Source organism: Stomoxys calcitrans, chromosome 5 (assembly GCF_963082655.1).
Source record: "Stomoxys calcitrans chromosome 5, idStoCalc2.1, whole genome shotgun sequence".
Taxonomy (NCBI): Eukaryota; Metazoa; Arthropoda; class Insecta; order Diptera; family Muscidae; genus Stomoxys; species Stomoxys calcitrans.
The window spans coordinates 112,715,156-112,740,280 of record NC_081556.1 but is presented as its reverse complement, the minus strand read 5'-3'; the positions used below and the strand labels follow the sequence as shown (position 1 = coordinate 112,740,280).

The following is a 25,125-nucleotide window of genomic DNA, read 5'->3' as shown; positions in this document are numbered from 1 at the left end:
AGGAACGGACGTAAAGATTTTTGTTAAACAAGTAAACACCTGCTATGTTCTGCCAGGCCGAATCTTGAGAACCCTCCACCATCGGTGAACTTAGTTAAAGGGAATATTAATTTTCACCGTCCCTACATTCTAGCTATATCTTACCTGATATAGCTCCCGGCCGACACGGAATAACTCTGAGCACCACATGTGCTGAAACTTTGAGCTCCACCTTGTGTGGCGTTCATCACGGGAATCTTAGCCTAAAGCTACCAGATGCGTGCATAGGTTGCGAATAGTGGAAAGCTTCGTTTTCATGCAGAGTACCTGCAGATGCGGCCGCGAACAGTCAGCGATTTCGAAAGGAAAGTCGTCTCAGTGACGGGTCAGTTGGCACTGACTCTCAATACTGAGTGCCAATGATACTCAAAATGACAAGGCGAGTTATTGGCGTCTGTTTACGGGTTAGGGGCGGCTGGAAGCGAGCGTCCGATCTTGGAGCAAGCGCCTCCCATATAGAGGGATACATTTGCGATCTCACATAACCCTTGCGGTTGTGGCGATGGGCAAATAACCAGCCTCTTCAAAAATTATAAGGATTACTCCGAGAAATAAAATAATACTAACAAGGGACTTCCCTAAAGTTGACAACTCACGCAAAGGAAAAACGGACCATGATTTGCGGATCTGCACCTGGAATGTCGGCACTCTCTATAGAGAAGGTGCAGTATACAGGCTGGTGGATGTATTAGGGAAGTACCAGGCAGATATTACCGCCTTAGAGGAAGTGTAATGGACCGAGAATAGTGTCATAACAACCCTAAATGATGACGAACTATACAAAATAGAATTGCCATGAATTTTGGATGTTAGTGGGAGACTGAATCACCTTGTCGCCAGTTTTACTCCGGAGGATGAGAGACTTGCCACATTTCGTAAAAAACCAAATTTTTCAACGTCTGCTTTATTTGTACCCATGCCCCGACAGAAGACAAGGACGAGCAGACCAAAGACTAGAGAGAGAGAGAGAGAGAGAGAGAACGCGACAGGATGGCTGGTTTTTGCATCGCAACCGCACTGAGGACGACACCATCTGATGCACTGAATTTAGTACTACATCTAATGCCTCTGAACATTATGGCTAGATAGATTGCTGCGACCACTGGCTACGAACACTGTGTTTTCCTTGATACAATGTCCGATGTTGTGAATTACTTGACATAGCTCATAAATTTTTGAAAAATTCATTCAACGAACTTGACATATGCGATCCATAGTGGAGGGTATATAAGATTCAGCCCGGCCGAACTTAGCACGCTTTAACTTGTTATAGTTTTGCTTTTCTATTCTATAGATAAACATAAACAAAAACCCTTAGACCACTGGCTGGATGAAATAAAATTTGAATTTGGTACAGAAATTTTGTCTCTACGATTTTTTTGATTTGATTTTTACCTCATACAAGAGGGAGAAAGGTTTCTTACAGATTGCCTTTAGAAAAAGCTTTCTTTGTTTCTTTCCAACCAGCACCGGTTATTATGAACAAAAACAAAAAAAAAAAGTATTTTTTGTTAAAAAATTCATTTGCCGATTATTTTCGGTGATATAAGAGTTAATCAACTTCTGACTGCAATATAATTACTTTCGACTTTTGAATAAATTTTTTCTCTCTCACTTTTTTCTTTTCCATTTTCTTTGCAATATAATTAACTCTGTTGGGATGCTGTGGAATAAATGGAAAAAAATACCCATACAAACAAAAGATAAGTCAAGGATGGATATTGGGACCGGAATTGTGTGACATATGGACATCCATTGATGTTTTATGTTGCACGGCATCGATATTGCATTTGGTGGCCATTGCTGTTGATAGGTAAGTTCATAACAAACTATTTGTCATTGATGTGTGAAATGAAAAAAAGTGGCAATGCTTTTTCGTCAGGTATTCAAAAGTTTTTTTTTTTTTTTTGCTTTAATTTAAAATAACTTGCAATTTATTTTACTGAACATATGCCAGAAATTATTTGTACTACTTTGTTTATCAACAAGGGTTAAAAGACACAGCTTTTTAATTAGACCCATATTTGGGTTTCGAAACAATTTATCGCAACTGTATTTATTATGCATTGCTGAGAGCTCCGTTAGCTGATTTGGTAGCGTACTTGGATTATCAGTGCGCCGGGGTTTAATACCCAACCGGAGGCTATGGTCTGACTGAGTCATGATAAGCAACGGTGGCAAAGAAAAGTCAACATACCCCTTCTTGAATGGCGGCTACAAAAACTGGCAGTTACGGCACTAAGTTATGATTTATGATTTTTAAACTGTAACATGGGCAAACTTGATGAACAAATTTAACAACAATCGACATTTAACTAAACAAAACGTTTTCTTTTTGTAAAAATGTTAAGTTATTAGAGGTTTCCAGACCCTTCCATGAGACAGTTTATCCCAACTTGATCCGATTTGCACTGCACGGGCAAAATTTCAGCTGAATATATTCATCTACTTTTGAACGATCCGTCGTCATTAAAAATGACATAAGGACGGACGACCAGACACGGATCCATTTTGAATTTAATGACAATCAAAATATACTTTGTATGGTCTTCAATCTATACTTGGATGTATTGCAAACAGAATAAATAAATTCCTCTTCAATAGTTGTCGGTCTAAAACACAACATTTAAACTTTCTTTGAAACCCAATAGCCGGTGTACATCTATGCGTATGAGTGTTTCATGGTATGCCATTCGGGTACGTATACGCCCTAGAGTCCCATTACATGGAAATCCGCTTTATAATACACATACCAGAGAACGGATTGCTACCATTCGCTTTTATAAAGCATTCATAATTTCGTTATTATACACTCCACCATAGGATGGGGGGTATACTAATTTCGTCATTCTGTTTGTAACTACTCGAAATATTCGTCTGAGACCCCATAAAGTATATATTCTTGATCGTCGCGAGATTTTATGTCGATATAGCCATGTCCGTCCGTCTGTCCGTTCGTCTGTCCGTCCGTCTGTCTGTCTGTCTGTCGAAAGCACGCTGACTTCCGAAGGAGTAAAGCTAGCCGCTTGAAATTTTGCACAAATACTTCTTATTTCAGTAGGTCGGTTGGTATTGTAAATGGGCCATATCGGTCCATGTTTTGATATAGCTGCCATATAAACCGATCTTGGGTATTGACTTCTTGAGCCTCTAGAGGGCGCAATTCTTATCCGATTGGAATGAAATTTTGCACGACGTGTTTTGCTACGACTTCCAACAACTGTGCCAAGTATGGTTCAAATCGGTAAATAACCTGATATAGCTGCCATATAAACCGATCTTGGATCTTGACTTCTTGAGCCTCTAGAATGCGCAAAAACTTATCCGATTGGAAAAAAATTTTGCAAGACTTGTTTTGCTATGACTTTCAACAACTGTGCTAAGTTAGGTTCAAATCGGTCAATAACCTAATATAGGTGCCATATAAACCGATCTTGGATCTTGACTTCTTGAGCCTCTAGAGGGCGCAATTCTTATCCGATTGGAATGAAATTTTGCACGACGTGTTTTGCTACGACTTCCAACAACTGTGCTAAGTTAGGTTCAAATCGGTTAATAACCTGATATAGCTGCCATATAAACCGATCTTGGGTCTTGACTTCTTGAGCCTCTAGAGGGCGCAATTCTTATTCGATTGGAATAAAATTTTGCAAGACTTGTTTTGCTATGACTTCCAACAACTGTGCTAAGTTAGGTTCAAATCGGTCCATACCCTTATATAGCTGCCATATAAACCGATATTGGGTCTTGACTGCTTGAGCTTTTAGAATGCGCAAAACTTATCCGATTGAAATGAAATTTGGACGACGTGATTTTTTTATGATATCCAACAAATGTGTCAAGTATGGTTAAAATCGGTCTATACTCTGATATAGCTGCCATATTAACCGATCTGGGATCTTGACTTCTTGAGCCTCTAGAATGCGCAAAACTTATCCGATTGGAATAAAATTTTGCAAGACTTGTTTTGCTATGACTTCCAACAACTGTGCGAAGTATGGTTCAAATCAATCAATAACCTAATATAGCTGCCATATAAACCGATCATGGGTCTTGACTTCTTGAGCCTCTAGAACGGGCAAAACTTATCCGATTGAAATGAAATTTTGCACGACGTGTTTTTTTATGAAATCCAACAAATGTGTCAAGTATGGTTAAAATCGGTCTATACTCTGATATAGCTGACATATAAACCGATCTTGGATCTTGACTTCTTGAGCCTCTAGAATGCGCAAAACTTATCCGATTGGAATAAGACTTGTTTGTTTGTTTGTTGCAAGACTTGTTTTGCTATGACTTCCAACAACTGTGCTAAGTTAGGTTCAAATGGGTCCATACCTTTATATAGCTGCCATATAAACCGATCTTGGGTCTTGACTTCTTGAGCCTCTAGAGGGCGCAATTCTCATCCAATTTGACTGAAATTTTGCATATAGTGTTTTGATATCACTTTCAACCACCGTGCCAAGTATGGTTGAAATCGGTCTATACGCTGATATAGCTGCCATATAAATCGATCTTGGGTCTTGACTTCTTGAGCCTCTAGAGGGCGCAATTCCTATTCGATTGGAATAAAATTTTGCAAAAATTGTTTTGCTATGACTTCCAACAACTGTGCTAAGTTAGGTTCAAATCGGTTAATAACCTGATATAGCTGCCATATAAACCGGATTGGAATAAAATTTTGCAAGACTTGTTTTGCTACGACTTCCAACAACTGTGCGAAGTATGGTTCAAATCAATCAATAACCTAATATAGCTGCCGTATAAACCGATCTTGGGTCTTGAATGCTTGAGCTTTTAGAATGCGCAAAACTTATCCGATTGAAATGAAATTTTGCACGACGTGATTTTTTTATGATATCCAACAAATGTGTCAAGTATGGTTAAAATCGGTCTATACTCTGATATAGCTGCCATATAAACCGATCTGGGATCTTGAGTTCTTGAGCCTGTAGAGAGCGCAATTCTCATCTAATTTGGCACAGATTATGTACAACGGCTTCTCCCATGGCCTTCAACATACGTGTGCAATATGGTCTGAATCGATATATAGCTTGATACAGCTCCCATATAAACCGGTCTCCCAATTTCGCTTCTGGAGCCCCGAAACGGACTATAACTTGATATAGCTGCTAATCCGACCATATTCATTATTCTTTGTTTGACTAAAAAGAGATACTGCTCAAAGAACTCGACGAATGCGATCCATGGTGGAGGGTATATAAGATTCGGCCCGGCCGAATTTAGCACTCTCTTTTTTGTTATTTCTTCTTATTATTATCCATGAGTTAACTTTTTACACATGCCTCGCATTTCTGCTTTATTTTGTGTTTCTGTTGAAACTCATATGCTTGATGGATTACGATATTTGTTTTTTAAACATCATTAATCATCTACTTTATGAAGATGTCATTGCTAAATTTTCAATTTCCTTAATATTACTTTCAATAACACAAAAAAAAGCACTGCAATCAATTATTAAATAAAATGCCTTGCCATGTGATTGCGGAAGTATAGATTTAAAAGTCAAAAGGCAATAAAGCTTTTGGAAACATGCTGGTAGAAATAAATAAAAATTCAATGTCATGCTAGTAATAAGGCAATAAGGAATTACTGCCACGATATTAGAAAATGACACAACAAAAGTGAATCATACAAAAGTTTTTTTCAAACAAATCACAAAGTTCTATTAGACCCATCAAACACCAATGTTTTTTTTTGTGCCTCATAGAGTCTTTTTGTTTTTCTTTTTAATTATCATTCAATATGCCACCTGTTTGTGTGCCAACTGACAAAGGAGAATGTCAATGTCATTAGATGGAAATACTGAAATTATTATCAGGCTTTAATTATTTATCATGTCACCGCAAATTTTCCATTACGTTACAGTCGATTGGTTTCAGTTAGCCGATTGTGGTTGGCATTATAGCACAAACACACACGTACATATATATTGCATAAGCTTCTCGTACACACACACACGCGCAAGGTCCATAACTCAATTACCGCAAAATACTAAACAAATTCTGATGTCATGTCATAATTCAATCTAGAAATCATTTAAAATGTACAAAACTTCGATTATCATCTAAACGGTGATTTTATCAATACCTCTAAGAAAAATTATGGGAAAGTAGGATAATTGTGTATAGCCTAAGGGAAAATGGCATGAATGAACTATTAAAAACTTTTTGACATTAGTTTATTGGCGATACAAAGTGATATAGTTGGGATATATTAGTCAGTCCATCCATATTTATACCCTACAACACAACTGTGGTACGGGGTATTATAGCTTAGTGCATTTGTTTGTAACACCCCCAAGGGAGAGAGATAGACCCATTGATAAGTATTCCGATCGACTCAAAATCACTTTCTGATTTGATTTAGCTATGTCCGTATGTTAGTCTATGTACTCTTGTAATCAAATTGCAGATGCGAGCTAAGCGCGGATGGAACTGGGTGCGGATGCTAGCTAAGTGACGATGCAAGCATAATGTGAATATAGGCTGTGTGCAGATGCGAACTAAGCGCGGATGAAACTGGGTGCGGATGAAACTAAGTGCGGATACAGGCTTTGTGCGGCGGATGCTAGCTTAGTGTAGATACAAGCTAAGTGCGGATGCATGCAAAGTGTGAATGCAGGCTAAGTGCGGATGCAAACTAAGCGCGGATGCAACTGGGCGCAGATGCGAGCCAAGCTCGGATGCGAACTAAGCGTGGATGTAACTGGGTGGGGATTCAACCAAGTGCGGAGGCAAGCTAAGAGCGTGGTAAGCACTTGAAGCTATGTCTGGAAGAGTTGCTTCGGTTGCGGACATTGCCACTTATATACTTAAGTCTGTCTTTTTCTAGAACCAAAGAGTTTAGTCCGACGACTAGGACGCAGAAGGCGATTGTGCAGTCTTCGCATTCCACACTGATGCTCGGCAAATGCATATTCTCGTACGAGACTCGGGTGGAGTAATGCCTCAAGCGTCTTTGCTGCGTTTTTTGGTAACTCGGATATATCGCAAGCCCTTCGTCTTCGGCTTCCATTAAGCTACAAGGGATACTTCGTCCTTACTTCAGAGTGCAGTCCGATTGAAGTTTAAGCTTAACGAGGTACCGAGTTAGAATGGCGAGTTCGTTATGCGAGATACTTGATCTCCACTTCGTAGAGATACATGGCTAGATACCTCACATATATGCTAACCTCTGCGTAGCGGTGGCCGCCATTAAAAATACGCCTTTTATGGGGCCAAGAAATCGAGAGATCGGTGCATATGGCAGCTATGTTCAAATCTTGATCGATCTAGACCAAATTGCAGAAATATGAGGAGGGGCCTAACTTACCTCTTTGTCCCAAATTTCGGTAACAACGGACAATAAATGCGCTTTTTATGGCCCACAAAACCTAAAACCGAGAGATCGGTCTATATGGCAGCTATATCCAAATCTGGACCGATCTGTGCGATAATGCAGAAGTATGTCAAGGGGCTTAACTTAACTCACTGTCCCAAATTTCAGCAAAATCGTATAATAAATCTGGCTTTTATGGGCCTAACACCCCAAATCGGAGGATCGGTCTATATGGCAGCTATATCCAAATCTGGACCGATCTGAACCAAATTGACAAAGGATGTCGAAGGGCCTAACGCAACTCACTGTCCCAAATTTCAGCAAAATCGGATAATAAATGTGGCTTTTATGAGCCTAAGACCCTAAATCGAAGAATCGGTCTATACGGCAGCTATATCCAAATCTGAACCGATCTGAGCCAAATTGACGAAGGATGTCGAAGGGCCTAACACAACTCATTGTCCCAAATTTCGGCGATATCGGACAATAAATGCGCCTTTTATGTGCCTAAGACCATAAATCGAAGGATCGGTCTGTATGGCAGCTATATCTAAATCTGAACCTATCTGAGCCAAATTGACAAAGTAAGTCGAAGGGCTTAACACAACTCATTGTCCCAAATTTCAGCAAAATCGTATAATAAATCTGGCTTTTATGGGCCTAACACCCCAAATCGGAGGATCGGTCTATATGGCAGCTATATCCAAATCTGGACCGATCTGAACCAAATTTGCAAAGGATGTCGAAGGGCCTAATATAATTCACTGTCCAAAATTTCAGCTAAATCGGATAATAAATGTGGCTTTTATGGGCCTAAAACCCTAAATCGGCGGATCGTACTATATGGCAGCTATATCCAAATCTTAACCGATCTGAGCCAAATTGACAAAGGATTTCGAAGGGCCGAACACATTTCACTGTCCCAAATTTTAGCAAAATCGGATAATAAATGTGGCTTTTATGGGCCTAAGACCCTAAATCGGAGGATCGGTCTATGTGGCAGCTATATCCAAATTTGAACCGATCTAGGCCAAATTGACGAAGGATTTCGAAGGGCCTAACACAACCCACTGTCCCAAATTTCAGCAAAATCGGATAATAAATGTGGCTTTTGTGGACCTTAACCCTAAATCGGCGGATCGGTCTATATGGGGGCTATATCAAGATATAGTCCGATATAGCCCATCTTCGAATTTAACCTGCTTGGAACAAAAAAGATTCTGTGCAAAGTTTCAGCTCAATATCTCTATTTTTGAAGACTGTAGCGTGATTTCAACAGACAGACGGACGGACATGTCTACATGGTCTACGAATTTTACGCTGATCAAGAATATACCCCCATCCTTCGGTGGTGGGTGTAAAAACAAAATTTTAATATCCCAAATCATCGGTGGTGGTGTTGAAAATATCCTTCGACACCCAATGTGTTCTATACCCATTTCGTTTTGCATACCCAAATTTTAATAAATTTTATTTTCATTCATATATGGTTACATCAAGGCTTCGCTTTTTTTTAATAATTGCTTGTGTCCTTTGGTCCACTCTGATGCCATGCTAGACAACAGATGTACTCATAATTTTATTAGATCCTTGAAATTTAACAAAATTGCATGAATGTCATAAAAATTATTGCTACTACAAACTATACATAATTGTTGTTGTTGTTGTTGTTGTTATTATAATTTTATGTTCAATTTAAAACACAAATAATGTAGGCAAACTTCTATGATGGCTCGTTCATATGTAGCCTACAACGAGTGTTTCTAACGATAGGGACATTTATAACCAAAAGGCACAAAAAAAAAAGGGGGAGAAGAAGGAGCAGCAGGAAGAGAGTAAGAGACAAAACTAGTGGGACTATTTCCCAGAATAGCCAATAGCCATTAAGTGGTAATGCAATGTGTTTCCGTAATTAAAGTAAAGTGTTTTAATTGCTCCTTATCGCCTACGAGCAAACACATCTATGGCTACAGATGGTTGGAAGGAAAATTCATGGGAAATTGTAGTCATGAGTGTGGTATGCTTCGAACACACACACACACATACATACACACTAACATTTACAAACTAGAAATATTTAAGTTATTGGTGGAGAACTTGTTTAAAGGTTATTTAAATGTTAAACATACTCGTGAATGATGTTAGTTCACTAGAAAACTAGAATTATTAGCCATTTATTGTTTTACATCAACAATTTAGCAATATTAAGTCGCTTAAAGTTGTGAAATGATAAATTTTTGGAGTTTGTATAAAACTAGCTGAACCGGGCCCGCTCCGCTGCGCCTTCTTTTACTTTACATGGAACAAAAGTTTCCTCTGAATATTTATTTTCGACAATTAAAGATCTTTTAGTGAAATACCATGCAAACTTGACTAACAGATTAACCATATAAATGCCTTTATCTGAATCCCATCTTTATTGGTCTACGAATTTCAGTTTGGATGTCAGGTGTACTCCATTCTTGAAATACTTCATTTCAGCCCGATATTCTCATGATGTCTGATTTGGGTGTATTTTCGGGGGTGAGTGAGGTGTTCCCCCAAACACTTGGCCCTGAAGAAATATCAGCATCGTACTCTTCTCTCAAATACCATTTTTTAAATCCCATATTGCCATTGGTTTAAGGGGAGTTTACAGGATGAGACGTCCCCCAAACACATGACCCCGAAACTGGTTATCAAATTCGTTTTCTAATCTCAAATATCTTTCATTTGAGCCACATATTGGCATGGTCGAGGGGCATGGTCGAAAGGGTGATGCCCTAAATTTGGATATCAAATTGGTATTCTACTCCCAAATACCTTTAATTTGAGCCCCATATTGCGATGGTCACTAAAAAATTGCTGTTTGTGGGGTATTTTGGGAAAGAGGTAGACCCCCAAAAAAAATTGGTCCCGAAAATGGGTATCAATTCTTTCTCTACCCCCCAATACCTTCCATTTAAGCTCCACACTGACATGGTCAGTAAATATGCCCGATTTAGGGGTGTTTTGGGGATAGGGGTGGTCCCCCAAACACTAAGCCCGTTAAATATATCAGCAACATGCTCTATTCTCATATTGGGTATCAAAATGGGTATCTATTCTTGCCCTACCCCCCCAATACACCAAATATGTCCGGTTTAGGGTGTTGGCCCCAAAAACTATAAATATCTAGTCCCACTCTATTTAAGACGCAAATTGTCTTGGAGAGCAAAGACGTCCTATTCGGGGGTGCTATGGCAGTGGGACGTTCTCTAGACAGTTGGTCTCGAATGTTAATATCAGATACATGGTCTACTCCCAAATACCTTTAATTTGAGCCCCATATTTCCATAGTGGGCAAACATGACCGGCTTGGGGGTGTTTTGGGGGATGGGCGGCCACTCAGTGAGTTGGCCTTGAAAATATAGATCGGATTCGTGCTCTACTCTAAAAACCCTGTTACTTGAGCCTCATATTGCAATAGTCAGCAAATACTTCCTATTTGGGTGGTGTTGTGGGGTTGGGGTGGCCCCATAGACATTTTTCCCGAATATTGATATCAGATTCGTGCTTTACTCCCAAAGATCTTTCATTTGAGCCCCATATTGCTATGGTCGTAAATTTGTCCCCTTTGGGGAATGTTTTTGAGGAGAGGCGGCCCCCCAAACAATTGATCTTATATTTGGATATCAGATTCGAATTCTACACTCACATACCATTTATTTAAGCCCCATATTCCCATGGTCAGTAAATAAGTCCTGTTTGGGAGGTGTTTTGGGGAAGGGGTGGACCCCCGTAAACTTTGTCCCACATTTCGATATTAGATTCGAACTCTATTCGCAAATACCTTTCATTAGAGTCCCATATTGCCAGGGTCGGTAAATATGTCCGATTGAGTAGTGTTTTGGGGGTTGGGGTGGTCCCCCTACACTTGGTCCGACAATGGGACATCAGATACGTTTTCTTATCCCAAATACCTTTCATCTGAGTCCCATTTTGTCGTGATTGATCTAAATATACGTTTGGTAGGTTTTAGGAAGGGGCAGCCCCCCTGGGTATCCTATCCGAAATTGGGATATCAAATTTTTATTTTTAGGATACTATATGAGAGCACACAAAATTTCGCTTAAATCGCACCATCTCCGACATCTGGCGTTTCTGAAAATTAAAAAATTAGGGTAAGGGTGAGGGGGAGGGTCTGCCCCCATGTTGGCATGTCATGACATGACAGTTTGTTGGATGGGTTCGAAATACCTTTCGTCCACAGGCTTGAGATCTAATTTCTTTGCAGTGCATTCGCACATTCATTACCATCGCCCTGATGTACTAGCTCTATGTGAGGCACAGGTGTGTGAGGATGCAGATCCCATGGACTGTCACGTTTCTGGGTATTGCAGATCCCATGGATTTTCACGTTTCTGGGTATTAAACCAACTCTTATTTCTTTCTCACAGAGGTCTTGTGGTATATGTCCGTTACGAGTTAGTGTTCCAAAGACGGCAACACCTGGACTCACAGGATCCAGAATTTCAGATTTTTATATAGAACCCCAAACATGGAGGGGGAGGTTTCCATTAATGGCATGGACTCTCTTTCCGATTCTATAGCGAGAATTTTAGAGCATTTTTCGGACAGTGAAATCGTTGCCGCAGGTGATTTTAATGTCCATAACTCGTCTTGGCTTTCCCATTCAGGCCACACTACTCCGGAGGGCCAATACGCCGAGTAAAATAGAGAGAACGATTTATATGGGATCTGTATCAGGCTGTAGACCGATTCAGACCATAATAAACACGTTTGTTGATGGTTAGAGAGGATCCGTCGTACAAAATGTCAGGCAAATCGGATAATAATTGCGACCTCTAGGGGTCAAGAAGTCAAGATCCCAGATCGGTTTATATGGCAGCTATATCAGGTTATGAACCGATTTGAACCTTATTTGACACAGTTGTTGAAAGTAAAAATAAAATACGTCATGCAAAATTTCAGCCAAATCGGATAGGAATTGCGCCCTCTAAAAGCTCAAGAAGTCAAATCCCCAGATCTGTTTATATGACAGCTATATCAGGTTATGGACCGATTTCAACCATACTTGGCACAGTTGTTGGATATCGTAACAAAACACATCGTACAAAATTTCATTCCAATCGGATAAGAATTGCGCACTCTAGAGGCTCAAGAAGTCAAGACCCGAGATCGGTTTATATGGCAGCTATATCAGGTTATGAACTGATTTAAACCATACTTGGCACAGTTTTTGGGTATCATAACAAAACATGTCGTGCGAAATTCCATTCCATTCGGATAAGATTTGCGCCCTCTAGAGGCTCAAGAAGTCAAGACCCAAGATCGGTTTATATGGCAGCTGTATCAGGTTATGGACCGATTTGAACCATACTTGGCACAGTTGTTGGATGTCATAACAGAACACGTCGTGCAAAATTTCATTCTAATCGGATAAGAATTGCGCACTCTAGAGGCTCAAGAAGTCAAGACCCGAGATCGGTTTATATGGCAGCTATATCAAAACATGGACCGATATGGCCCATTTACAATACCAACCGACCTACACTAATAAGAAGTATTTGTGCAAAATTTCAAGCGACTAGCTTTACTCCTTCGGAAGTTAGCGTGCTTTCGACAGACAGACGGACGGACGGACAGACGGACGGACATGGCTAGATCGACATAAAATGTCACGACGATCAAGAATATATATACTTTATGGGGTCTCAGACGAATATTTCGAGTAGTTACAAACAGAATGACGAAATTAGTATACCCCCCATCTTATGGTGGAGGGTATAAAAATTTTCAGCGGTGGTTTTCCCCTCCTAATGCTGGCAACATTTGTGAGGTACTATGTCATGTAAAACATCTCTTCGAAGAGGTGTCGCACTGCGGTACGCCTTTCGGACTCGGCTATAAATTGGAGGCCCCTTATCTTTGGGCTTAAACTTGAATCGGGCTGCACTCATTGATAGGTGCGAAGTTTGCCCCTGTTCCTTAGTGGAATGTTCATGGGCAAAATTTGCAAAATTTTTACCCTTCGTGCCGCTTAATCTACTGCCCCAAAGCGGATAATTTCTATGTACGAAAAAGCTCGCTGGGCTGTGCTCAACGATTTCATCCGCAATTTCAATTCGAAGCTTTGCTTTCTTGATTGTGAGGTAGATGCGGCAGCTGAAATCATAGAGAAGGTAATCTTTATTGGAATTTACCCATAGATTCCGCTGCATTTTCTAACAGTGACCCTCAACGTCCTTGCTGGGTTTGGCTTAGATCGGACCATATTTCGATAAAACTGCTATAGGTTCATAAATGGTAATTTTCAACAGATTTTGTCGAAATTGGGTATATACATGAGATGGTGGGTATCCAAAGTTCAGCCCGGATGAACTTAATATCTTTTTACATATTTTTGTTACTTTATTAAGTAAAATTGTTCGCCATACTTCCTCCCCTAAACTTCCAAGCATGCTCATTAATTCAAAATATCAATAAAATCACTTTGTATTGACAGTGCTCGCCTGCCCACCATTGAATCCCTAGTAATGGCATTACGGTTGTAATAACATAGACATTGTTAAACTAATTTGCTTTCAATTGATTACTTTGAATGTCAGCACACATGAATGCACCGAAATAATTGTGAATGGAAGGCAAGTAAATTTTCAATGATAGGAATTAACTTAAAATTGTCTAATCAAGCTCCAAGCTGCCAAGTGAAGTGTAATTGTTTCCATGATACCTTTCCGCAAGGACAGCCACAGTTAATTGAACTAAACAAGTATGCCTTCACATCAATGTTAGTTAAATGAAATCCAATTCTCTGAAAGTGGGCAACTTTTGTAATGAGGTTGAAAAGGAGCACAACTTAAAAACCAGTAAGGAAGGGCAAAAGGCGGGCGTTGCCGACTGTATAATACCCTACACCTACCCTATAAGTACAAGTGTGTGGGAGCTATATCCAATTCTGAACCGATTTTGATGAACCTCGGGGAGCAAAAATATGTTCAAACTGTAATAACTACTAAACTGTAATAACTGCAAATTACCCAAAATCTGACGAACATATTGGTTGCCCAAAAAGTAATTGCCGATTTTTCATATAGTGGCGTTGACAAATTTTTTTTCACAGCTTGTGACTTGGTAATTGCATTCTTTCTTCTGTCAGTTATCAGCTGTTACTTTTAGCTTGCTTTAGAAAAAAAGGGTAAAAAAAGTATATTTGATTAAAGTTCATTCTAAGTTTTAATAAAAATGCATTTACTTTCTTTTAAAAAATACGCAATTATTTTTTGGGCAACCCAATATATATGGGAGCTATATCTAAGTCTGTACCGATTTCAAGCAAACTTCTCAGATAATGTGGTAGACGTCGAGGAATGCGTGGTGCAAAGTTTTTGGCAAGATTGCTCTAATTAAGCGCTTGCAGCGGCTCTTGGGCTGAAAATCGGGCGATATACATATATGACAACTATATCTAAGTCTAAGCCCATTTCTATGAAATTCGCCAGTAATATCGAGAGTCACAAGAAAATCCTTCCCGCCGAATTTCAAGAGAATCGATTAAGAAAAGACCATTTTATTGCAATATTACTGCATATCGGACGAACATATATATGGGAGCTATATCGAAATATGAACCGATTTCGAGCAAACTTCTCAGATACGGTCACAGTCGTCAAAGAAAGCGTTGTACGAACTTTTGGGAAGATTGGTCAAAAATGCGCTTGCAGTGGCTCTAGGAGTTAAAATCGAGCTATACATATTTATGAGAGCTATATACAAATCTGAATCCATGAAATTCACCAGTAATGTCGAGAGTCAAGAGAAAAACCTTCCTAACAAATTTCAAGAGATTTGGTTAACAAATGACCATTTTATTGCATTATTACTGCAAATCGGACGAATATATATATATATGGAAGCTATATCCAAATCTGAATCGATTTCGAGCAAACTTCTCAGATATCATCACAGTCGTCGAAGAAAGCGTTGTACGAAATTTTGGGAAGATTGGTCAATAAATGCGCTTGCAGTGGCTCTAGGAGTAAAAATCGGGCGTTATATATATATGAGAGCTATATATAAATCTGAACCGATTTCCACGAAATTATCCAGTAATGTCGAGAGACAAGAGAAAATCTTTACTAACAAATTTCAAGAGAATCGGTTAACAAATGACCATTATATTGCATTATTACTGCAAATCGGACGAATATATATATATGGAAGCTATATCCAAATCTGAATCGATTTTAAGCAAACTTTACAGACATTGAGGAAGTCGCCAAGGAAAGCGTTGTACGAAGTTTTGGGAAGATTGGTCAATAAATGCGCTTGCGGTGGCTCTAGGATTAAAAATCGGGCGATATATATATATATGAGAGCTATATCCAAATCTGAACCGGTTTTTATAAAATTCACCAGTAATGTCGGGAGTCATAGAAAATCTTTCCTAACAAATTTCAAGAGAATCGGTTAACAAATGACCATGTTATTGCATTATTACTGCAAATCGGACGAATATATATATGACAGCTATATATAAATCTGAATCGATTTCCATGAAATTCACCGGTAATGTCGAGAGTCAAGAGAAAAACCTTCCTAACAAATTTCGAGAGAATCGGTTAACAAATGACCATGTTATTGCATTATTACTGCAAATCGAATGAATATATATATGGGAGCTATATCCAAATCTGAACCGATTTCTATGAAATTCACCAATAATGTCGGGAGTCATAAAAAAATCCTTCCTAACAAATTTCAAAAGAATCGGTTAACAAATGACCATGTTATTGCATTATTACTGCAAATCGGACGAACATATATATGGGAGCTTTAACCAAATCTGAACCGATTTCCATGAAATTCACCAATAATGTCGGGAGTCATAAGAAAATCCTTCCTAACAAATTTCAAGAGAATCGGTTAACAAATTACTATGTTATTGCATTATTACTTCAAATCGGACGAATACATATATGGGAGCTATATCCAAATCTGAACCGATTTCCATAAAATTCACCAATAATGTCGGGAGTCATAAGAAAATCCTTCCTAACAAATTTCAAGAGAATCGGTTAATAAATGATCATTTTATTGCATTATTACTGCAAATCGGACGAATATATATATGACAGCTATATATAAATCTGAATCGATTTCCATGAAATTCACCGGTAATGTCGAGAGTCAAGAGGAAAACCTTCCTAACAAATTTCGAGAGAATCGGTTAACAAATGACCAATTTATTGCATTATTACTGCAAATCGGACGAATATATATAAATGGGAGCTATATCCAAATCTGAACCGATTTCCATGAAAATCACCAGTAATGCCGAGAGTCATAAGAAAATCCTTCCTGCCACATTTCGAGAGAATCAGTTAACAAGTAATCATTTTATTGCATTATTACTGCAAATCGGACGAACATATATATGGGAGCTATATCCAGATCTGAACCGATTTTTTCGAATTTCAATAGGCTTCGTCTCTAGGCCGAAAAACATGCCCGTACCAAATTTGAAGACGACCGGTTGAAAACTGCGATCTGTACTTTGTACACAAATTAACACGGAGAGACGGACGGACGGAAAGACAGACAGACAGACAGACGGGCATAGCTAAATCGAATCAGAAAGTGATTCTGAGTCAATCGGTATACTTATCAATGGGTCTATCTCTCTTCCTTCTGGGTGTTACAAACAAATGCACTAAGTTATAATACCCTGTACCACAGTAGCGGTGTAGGGTATAAAAAAGACCAGGTAAAAACGGGCTAAAGTCGGAAAAAGATACGGAATGGCTGTGAGTACCACACAGGCGGTAACATTGAGATCCGATCTGTGTGGTGTTCATTGCTGTCACAAGAAGCTTAGCTGCGAGCTATCGGGTGCGTCCATAGGCTGTGGATAGTGGAATGCTCCATACGGAGTAGCTGCAAATGCAATCGCGGACAATCGGCGGTATCGAGCGGAGACTACCTTACACATTCAAGGAAAACTGGAATCTGTGGGTATGCCTTTAGCGTCATATATGTTAAGTCTTCAGGATCAGTTCCGAAGGGCAACAAATAGTAGATGGTCTCAAAGGCGGGACTGTGAGCATTCCAAAATTATGGGGCCTAATCTAGATTTGAAGAGGTCTACCGGTTTGCCGTCACTAGCTAGAACTCATAGTGTCTCAGTCATAGTGTTCGTCATGACAGATCACTGTCTAGTCGAAAAACATGCTGACAGACTGAAGGTTGCCAGCAACGACTTTTGCAGAAGCTTTGAGGACATCGTAGAAGAAGAGAACACCTATAGAACACCTTCTGTGAGTGTGTCCCGCACTAGCAGTCAGAAGGAGTTCCACTTTAGGTTCTCATTTCTTTGAGAACCTGTCTGATTTAGCGGATTTGAACATTCGCAAGTTACTGGGCTTTTTAAAGCGATCTGGTTGGTTCAACGGTAGGAATTGGAAGACGATCGTCCTTTTTCTGTTCCTATGATATCACAATGGACGAAAACGTCTAAGTGAGTCTGATTTTGGACTGCCACCTAAACCTAATCAAACCTTACCTACCTAGTTCACATTGGACCATATTTGAATATATTTGCTATATAGACCGATCTTACGATTTAGGGTCTTAAGCGATTGACAGAAGCATTTGTGATTCGTGTTTGCTGAAATTTGGAACAGTAAGTTGCACTAGGCCAACCGATATTCGAACCGAGTAGGGTTCACATCAGACCATATTAAGATATACCTGTCATATGGAGTGATCTGCCGATTTAGGTTTTTAAGCCCGTAAAAGCCACGCTTATTACCCGATTTCGATGAAATTTTGCAGTTAATTCGACTATGGTCCAGGTCGGATCATATTTTGATTTAGCTTTCATATAGGTCGATCAGGCAAATGCATTATCTATTAGCCGATTTTTTCCATTGTATAACCAGATTTTGTGCTGTAGCCTATAAACGGCCACAATTCATGTCCTGATGGTATAGCAGCCCAATGGCAAACCAATGCCCACTCCAGAGAAAAAGCCGCCCTATCCATACTTGGATACCAAAAACCTCCCCCAAGGAACCCATGGTATGACAAGAAGTACCAAAAAGCTAGTGAAGCCATGAATGCAGCATGCAGGCCAGCCTTACAGTCAGTAGCAATGCGCCAGATGAAGGAGAGGTATCGGGAGAAAAGGAGAGAGAAAAAGTTTCTTCCTGCAATAAGAAGAAGGAAATGAAAAGTCGTAAGTGTGAGCGAATTGAAATTCTTAGCAGCCAAAATGAAGTCCGAAAATTCTAGCAAATATTTAAACATCAAACCGATGACTCTGGTACAGGCATATCCTCCAGCAGAGACAAATCTAGAAATCTGGTAACTGATACAGATAGTGTGCTGAGGATATGGAATGAACACTTTCACCAGTTGCTAATATCCGATGATGGTGACCATGAGTATACCACAGAATGAATCCCTGATAATGTTATAAAATATGTACCACCTATTCGGAGAGAGGTCCACGTAGCGGTAAAGCGGAAGAAAAAACCAATAAGGCAGCAGGAGTCGATGGGTTGCCGGCTAAACGCTTTAAGACCGGAGGCGATACGCGGATAAGGCACATGCATAAGCAAGTGTGCACAATCTGGCCAGAAGAACGTATGCCCGATGCTGGGAACCTAAGCATACTATGTGCCGTACACAAGAAAGGGGCAAAACGATACATAGAAAGAAGTCTCCTCCTCCTACCGTGGATTAAGCAAAGCCACCTCTCCACAGACAAAAATCACACCATACAAGACTCGGATACTCTCCGTGCTGTTGTATGGCTCCGAAGCATGGGTACTTGCAAAAGCAGTTCAGGCAGTACTTGGAGTGTTTGGGAGAAAAGTCTTTCGTAAAATATCTGGACCAGTCTGCGATAATGGAGAATATAGGCCACGTATGAACCACGAGCTGTATGATGACGATAGCTTAGTTAAACGCATCAAAATACAACGGTTGCGTTGGCTAGGTCATATTGTCAGAAAGAATAATGAAGCAGAAGAGGAAGACCAAAACTCCGATGGATTACCCAAGTGAAAAGCCACATCTCAAAACTGGGTGTCAGAGATGGGAAAAGAAGCACAGAAAATCGAGGAGCTAGGAAATCTGTTCTACATTCGGCTAGAGGAACAAATTTTCTAAAATGGCCAATTAAAGTAGAGTAAGGCTGGTAAGCGGCTTCTCAGCCAAATATGATTCAGAACAGCCTATTTTTATAGGACCATAGGATAGGGTTATACTAATTTCATCATTCTGTTTGCAACACCACGAAATATACGTCTAAGGCACCATAAAGTATATATGTTCTTGATCCTAATGACATTTCAAGTCGAACTAGCCATGACCGTCCGTCTGTCTGTCGAAAGCCCGCTAACTTTCAAAGGAGTAAAGCTAGGAGATTGAAATTTTGCGCAAATACTTTTTATTAGTGTAGGTCGGTTGGGATTGTAAAGGGACCACATCGGTCCACGTTTTTATAAAGCTGCTATATAAACCGATCTTGGGTCTTGACTTCTAGAGCCTCTAGAGGGCGCAATTATCGTCCAATTTGACTAAATTTTTTTTGCATGTGGTGTTTTAGTACCACTGCCAACAACTGTTTTCAGTAAGGTTTAAATCGGTTCATAACCTGCTATAGCTGTCATATTAACCGATCTTGGGTCTTGACTTCTTGGCTGTAATTTTGCATGAGGTCTTTTGGTATAACATCCAACAACTCTGCTTAGTATGGTTCACAACGGTTGTTAATCTGATATACCTGTTATATAAACCGATCTTGGGTCTTGACTTCTTAAGCCTCTTTAGGTCTTGGGTCTTGACTTCGTGAGCCTCTAGAGGGCGCAATTATCGTCCGATTTGACTGAAAGTTTGCATGTGGTGTTTTAGTATCACTGCCAACAACTGTTTTCAGTAAGGTTTAAATCGGTTCATAACCTGATATAGCTGCCATATAAACCGATCTTGGGTCTTGACTTCTTGAGCCTCTAGAGGGCGCAATTATCGTCCGATTTGACTGAAAGTTTGCCTGTGGTGTTTTAGTATCACTGCCAACAATTGTTTTCAGTAAGGTTTAAATCGGTTCATAACCTGATATAGCTGTCACATAAACCGATCTTGGGTCTTGACTTTTCGACTGTAATTTAGCATGAGGTGTTTTGGTATAACATCCAACAACTGTGCTTAGTATGGACCAAATCGGTTGATAATCTGATATACCTGTTATATAAACCGATCTTGGGTCTTGACTTCTTAAGCCTCTTTAGGTCTTGGGTCTTGACTTCTTGAGCCTCTATAGGGCGCAATTATCTTCCGATTTAACTGAAATTTGGCACGTGGTGTTTCGGTATCACTTCCAACAAATGTGTTAAGTATGGTCGAAATCGGTTCTTAACCTGATATAGCTGCCATATAAACCGATCTTGGATTTTTACTTCTTGAACCACTAGAGGGAGCAATTCGTATCCGATTTGTCTGAAATTTTTCAAGTGGTGTTTTGTTATGACTTCCAACAACTGTGCTAAGTATGGCGCAAATCGGTGCATAACCTGAGATAGCCGCCATATAAACCAATCTGGGATCTTGACATCTTGAGCCTCTAGAGGGCGCAATTCTCATCCGATTTGGCATCTCCCATGGCCTTCAACATATGTGTCCAATATGGTCTGAATCGATCTTTAGCTTGATACAGCTCCCATATAAACCGATCTCCCGATTTTGCTTCTTGAGCCCCTACAAGGCGCAACTGTTATCCAAATGGACTGAAATATTACCCAATGACTTCGGCTATGGTCTGCAACATTAAATTCACTTAAGGCCCGAATCGGACTACAACTTGATATATCTCCAATTGCATAACAGTTTTTACTCATCATTCTTTGAATAAAAACTATTATGCTATTGGAGATATATCAATTTGTAGTCCGATTCGGGCCATAAGTGAATTGAATGTTGCAAACCATAGCAGAAGTCTTTGGGTAATATTTCAGTCCAAAAAGAGATACCGTGGCAAGAACTCGACAAATGCGATCCATGGTGGAGGGTATATAAGATTCGGCCCGGCCGAACTTAGCACGCTCTTACTTGTTGGATATAGTAGAGTTATAATGACATAGGATAATTAACATATCCATAGTGGTGGATATCCGAGAACTTTAAATGACACGTTATTTCCTTCCTTCAACCCTTTCAGAGACTACGGAATCCCTTATATCTATAGACAATAGACAAAAGTCACTCTCAATTAACTGCTATAAATTTTTCTTGCTGCCTAGAGAGCCTGTAAATCAGTTGCGCTAAAACAAGCTTAGGAAAGTAGTGTACCAAAAGTATTAACCTCACTTCAACCTTAAGTTTAGCTAGACCAGCAACTTGAACTTAAGTTTTCAGGAAACTTTTTTAAATAAGATTTAAAATCCACATTAACATAAATATTTTTAATTATTAAAATTAAAAACAAAACTTGCGTTTTAAAGTAAAACAACAAAAAGTTTTTTAAAATGTATAACCCCTATGGATGCACGGGTATGCACTGGAACAAAATGTTACCTTGTCTATGGCACTCATCATAAACTTTAATGAGTTGCTGATGAAATGCAGTTTCAACTCACCATGATGTGAGTTTGTTATGTTTCTGTTGATAACGAGCAAAACGATATTTCATTTTATGGTATAAAATGTGCATTTAAATTATTTCACACAATTTGAAACATGTGCATTTAATGGGAACATTTGCTTCATGTTTTTGGAAACTCAACACTAAAGTTAAAGAAAGTTTAGAAATAGTTGGTGGATTTAAGTGGTTGTCGGAAATGTGAAAACTTTTCATAAGGTCATGCATTTGAAAAAGTCCTAAAGCAGCTCAGATGTCGAATTATTAAAACAGGACACCATTTAAAACCTCTAAGAACGAACATTTGTCACATTAGTCGAAATTAAAGCTACTCGATATTGTGCGCTCCTTCTCGGAAACCACGTTTCGAGGTACCTCTCACCTACTGAACTTTCCATCAGGCTTTTGGTCTTCCCGGTTTGCGTGTACCACCGTGTTTGCCTTCAAAAGACTTTTTTGCTGGAGCTTCTTCATCCATTCTGACAACAAGACCTAGCCAACGCAACCGTTCTATTTTGATGCGTTTTACTATGCTATCATCGTCATACAGCTCATATTCTTCGTAGTTCATAAGACGCCGATGCTCTCCACCAATGCAAACTGGTTCATATGAAAAATCTTTCTTTCAAACACTCCAAGTACTGACTCGTCTGCTTTCACAAGTATCCATGCTTCAGAGCCATATAACAGCACGGGTAATATCAGTGTCTGGTATAGTGTAATCTTCGTCTGTCGAGGGGTGGCCTTGTTTCTAAACTGCTTACTTAGTCCACAGTGGCATCTGTTTGCCCGTATTATTCTTCGCTTTATTTCAAAACGGGTGTCATTCGTTTCGGCAACGAAAGTGCCGAAGTAGATAAAGTTGCTGACTATCTCAAAGTTGTGATTCCCAACTTTCTCCATTTTCTTTGTTTGCTCGCTGGTTGTGCAAGTCTTTTTGGGAGTTGATACATCCATTTCGTCTTATCTCCATTAACTGCCAGACGCATTCCCACTGATTCTCTATCGATTCTTGCAAAGGTTGCAGTTAGTACTTCCGGTGATCGACCCATGGTATTGATGTCGTCCGCAGAGGCGATTAGCATGTGTTGTCTTATGAGTTGTGTGCCATATCTATTCACATCTGCATCTCGTATAATCTTCTCCAGCAGGATATTAAAGAGATCGCACGATAAGCTGCCTTCTTGTCTGAAGTCTCGTTTGGTATTGAATGGTTCGGAAAGATTTTTTCCTATACTTGCTGAGGAACTTGAAGCAGAAAGTGTCATACCAAACTCAGGTATGGTTTGAATTATCTTGTCTGAAACCTCGTTTGGTATTGAATGGTTCGGAGAGATTTTTTCCTATACTTACTGAGACACGTGTATCAGCAAAGTGTCACACCAAACTCAGGCATGTCTTGAAATACCTTTGAATGTATAGGGCTGTCGAAAGCGGCTTTGCAGTCAACAAAGATGTGGTAGGTGTTGATTTGTCCTTCTCGGGTCTTTTCCAGGATTTGGTACAGTGTGAATATCTGGTCCAGGGTGAATTTACCAGGTCTAAAGCCGCAATGATAAAACCCAATTATCTCATTGGCTCTAGGTTTTAATCTTTCACACAGTACACTCGAGAGTATCTTGTATGCGATGGGGAGGAAACTTATTCCTCTGTAGTTGGTACATTCCGTCTGGTCTCCATTCTTTTGTACTGGGCATAGTATGCTGAGGTTCCAATTATCGGGTATGCGTTCTTAAAGCCAGATTGGGCAGATAAGCTGATGTATACGCCTTATCAACGTGTCGTCTCTGGTCCTAAATGGTTCAGCGGGTAACCCGTCGGCTCCTGCTGTCTTGTTATTCCTTAGTCGGGTCACTGCTACTTGGACCTCATTCTGACTAGGGGGTAAACATTCTATACCAACACCAGAGATTTGTTTTCGGTATCCTCTTCACCGCCATTGTCGGACACTAGCAGCTGGGTAAAATGTTCTTTTCGTATCCTCAGCATGTTTTCTGTGTCACTTGCCATATTTCCTTCTTTGTCTCTGCTGGAGCATGTGCCTGTACAAAAGCCATTAGTTTGATGTTTAATTCCTTGATGGAATTTCCGCACTTCATGCAAAGTCCTGCTCATTTAAATTCCCTCACACTCACGTCTTTCCATTTCCTTTTTCTTTCTGCGAAATAGACGTTTCTACTCCCTCCTTTTCTTCCGATACCTCTCCTTCATGTGAAGCGTTGCTACTGATTGCAGTGTTGCTCTATATGCGGCATTCTTGGCTTCCGTAGCATCTAGCCAATCTTGGTCGTACCATAGGTGTCTTGTCAAAGGCTTGCTATACCCAAGTATGGATTTCGCGGCATTTTCTATGGAGTGGGCATTGGATTGCCACTCAGTCATTATATCATCGGGAGAAGGATTGCTTTCTTCAAGCAGTTGGGTCAGTCGAGTGGAGTATACCGTTGCCGTTTAATGTATTTGCAGGTTTTCAATGTCCAGCTTCCTTGCAGTGTCTTATCGTACTTTTTTGCGGCATGCTTAGACGGGTGAGAACCTTTGCTGCAACAAGGTAATGATCCAAATCTATGTTTGCTCCTCGGATCGATCTAGATGTATGCTGGATGAATGCCTTCCATCTATCACAACGCTATCAATTTGGGTTCTCGTGTTTTGATGGGGTGATAGCCATGTGACTTTGTCAATTTTTTTTATACCCTCCACCATAGGATAGGAGTACACTAATTTCGTCATTCTGTTTGTAGCACCTCGAAATATTGATCTAGTACCCCATAAAGTAGATATATTCTTGATCGTCTCGACGTTCTGAGTTGATCTAGCCATGTCAGTCTGCCGTCTGTCGAAATCACGGTAGCGGTCGAACGCGTAAAGCCATCCGCTTGTAATTTTGCACAGATACTTAACATTGATGGAGGTCGTTGGGAACTGCAAATGGGTCATATCGGTCCAGATTTGGATATAGCTCCCATATAAACCGATATCCCGATTTGACTTCTTGAGCCCCTGGGAGCCGCAATTTTCATCCGATTTGGCTGAAATTTTGCACAGAGCGTTCTGTTATGACTTTCAACAACTGTGTCAAGTACGGTCCGAATCGGTCTATAACCTGATATAGCTTC

The 25,125-nt window shown here is 39.9% G+C and overlaps 2 protein-coding genes across 2 annotated transcripts in view; both read left to right on the top strand.

The window, feature by feature from the left end:
- The window catches only part of LOC106092119 (5-hydroxytryptamine receptor 2A), a 176,263-nt gene that overhangs the window by 73,814 nt on the left and 77,324 nt on the right, over positions 1-25,125 (top strand). The gene's annotated exons all lie outside the window — the stretch shown is intronic.
- Positions 1,772-25,125, top strand: part of LOC106092157 (5-hydroxytryptamine receptor 2A) — a 490,553-nt gene continuing 467,199 nt past the window's right edge. The window contains exon 1 of the mRNA XM_059370043.1: positions 1,772-1,852. The gene's annotated coding sequence lies outside the window, so the exon portion shown is untranslated. The remainder of the gene's footprint in view (positions 1,853-25,125) is intronic.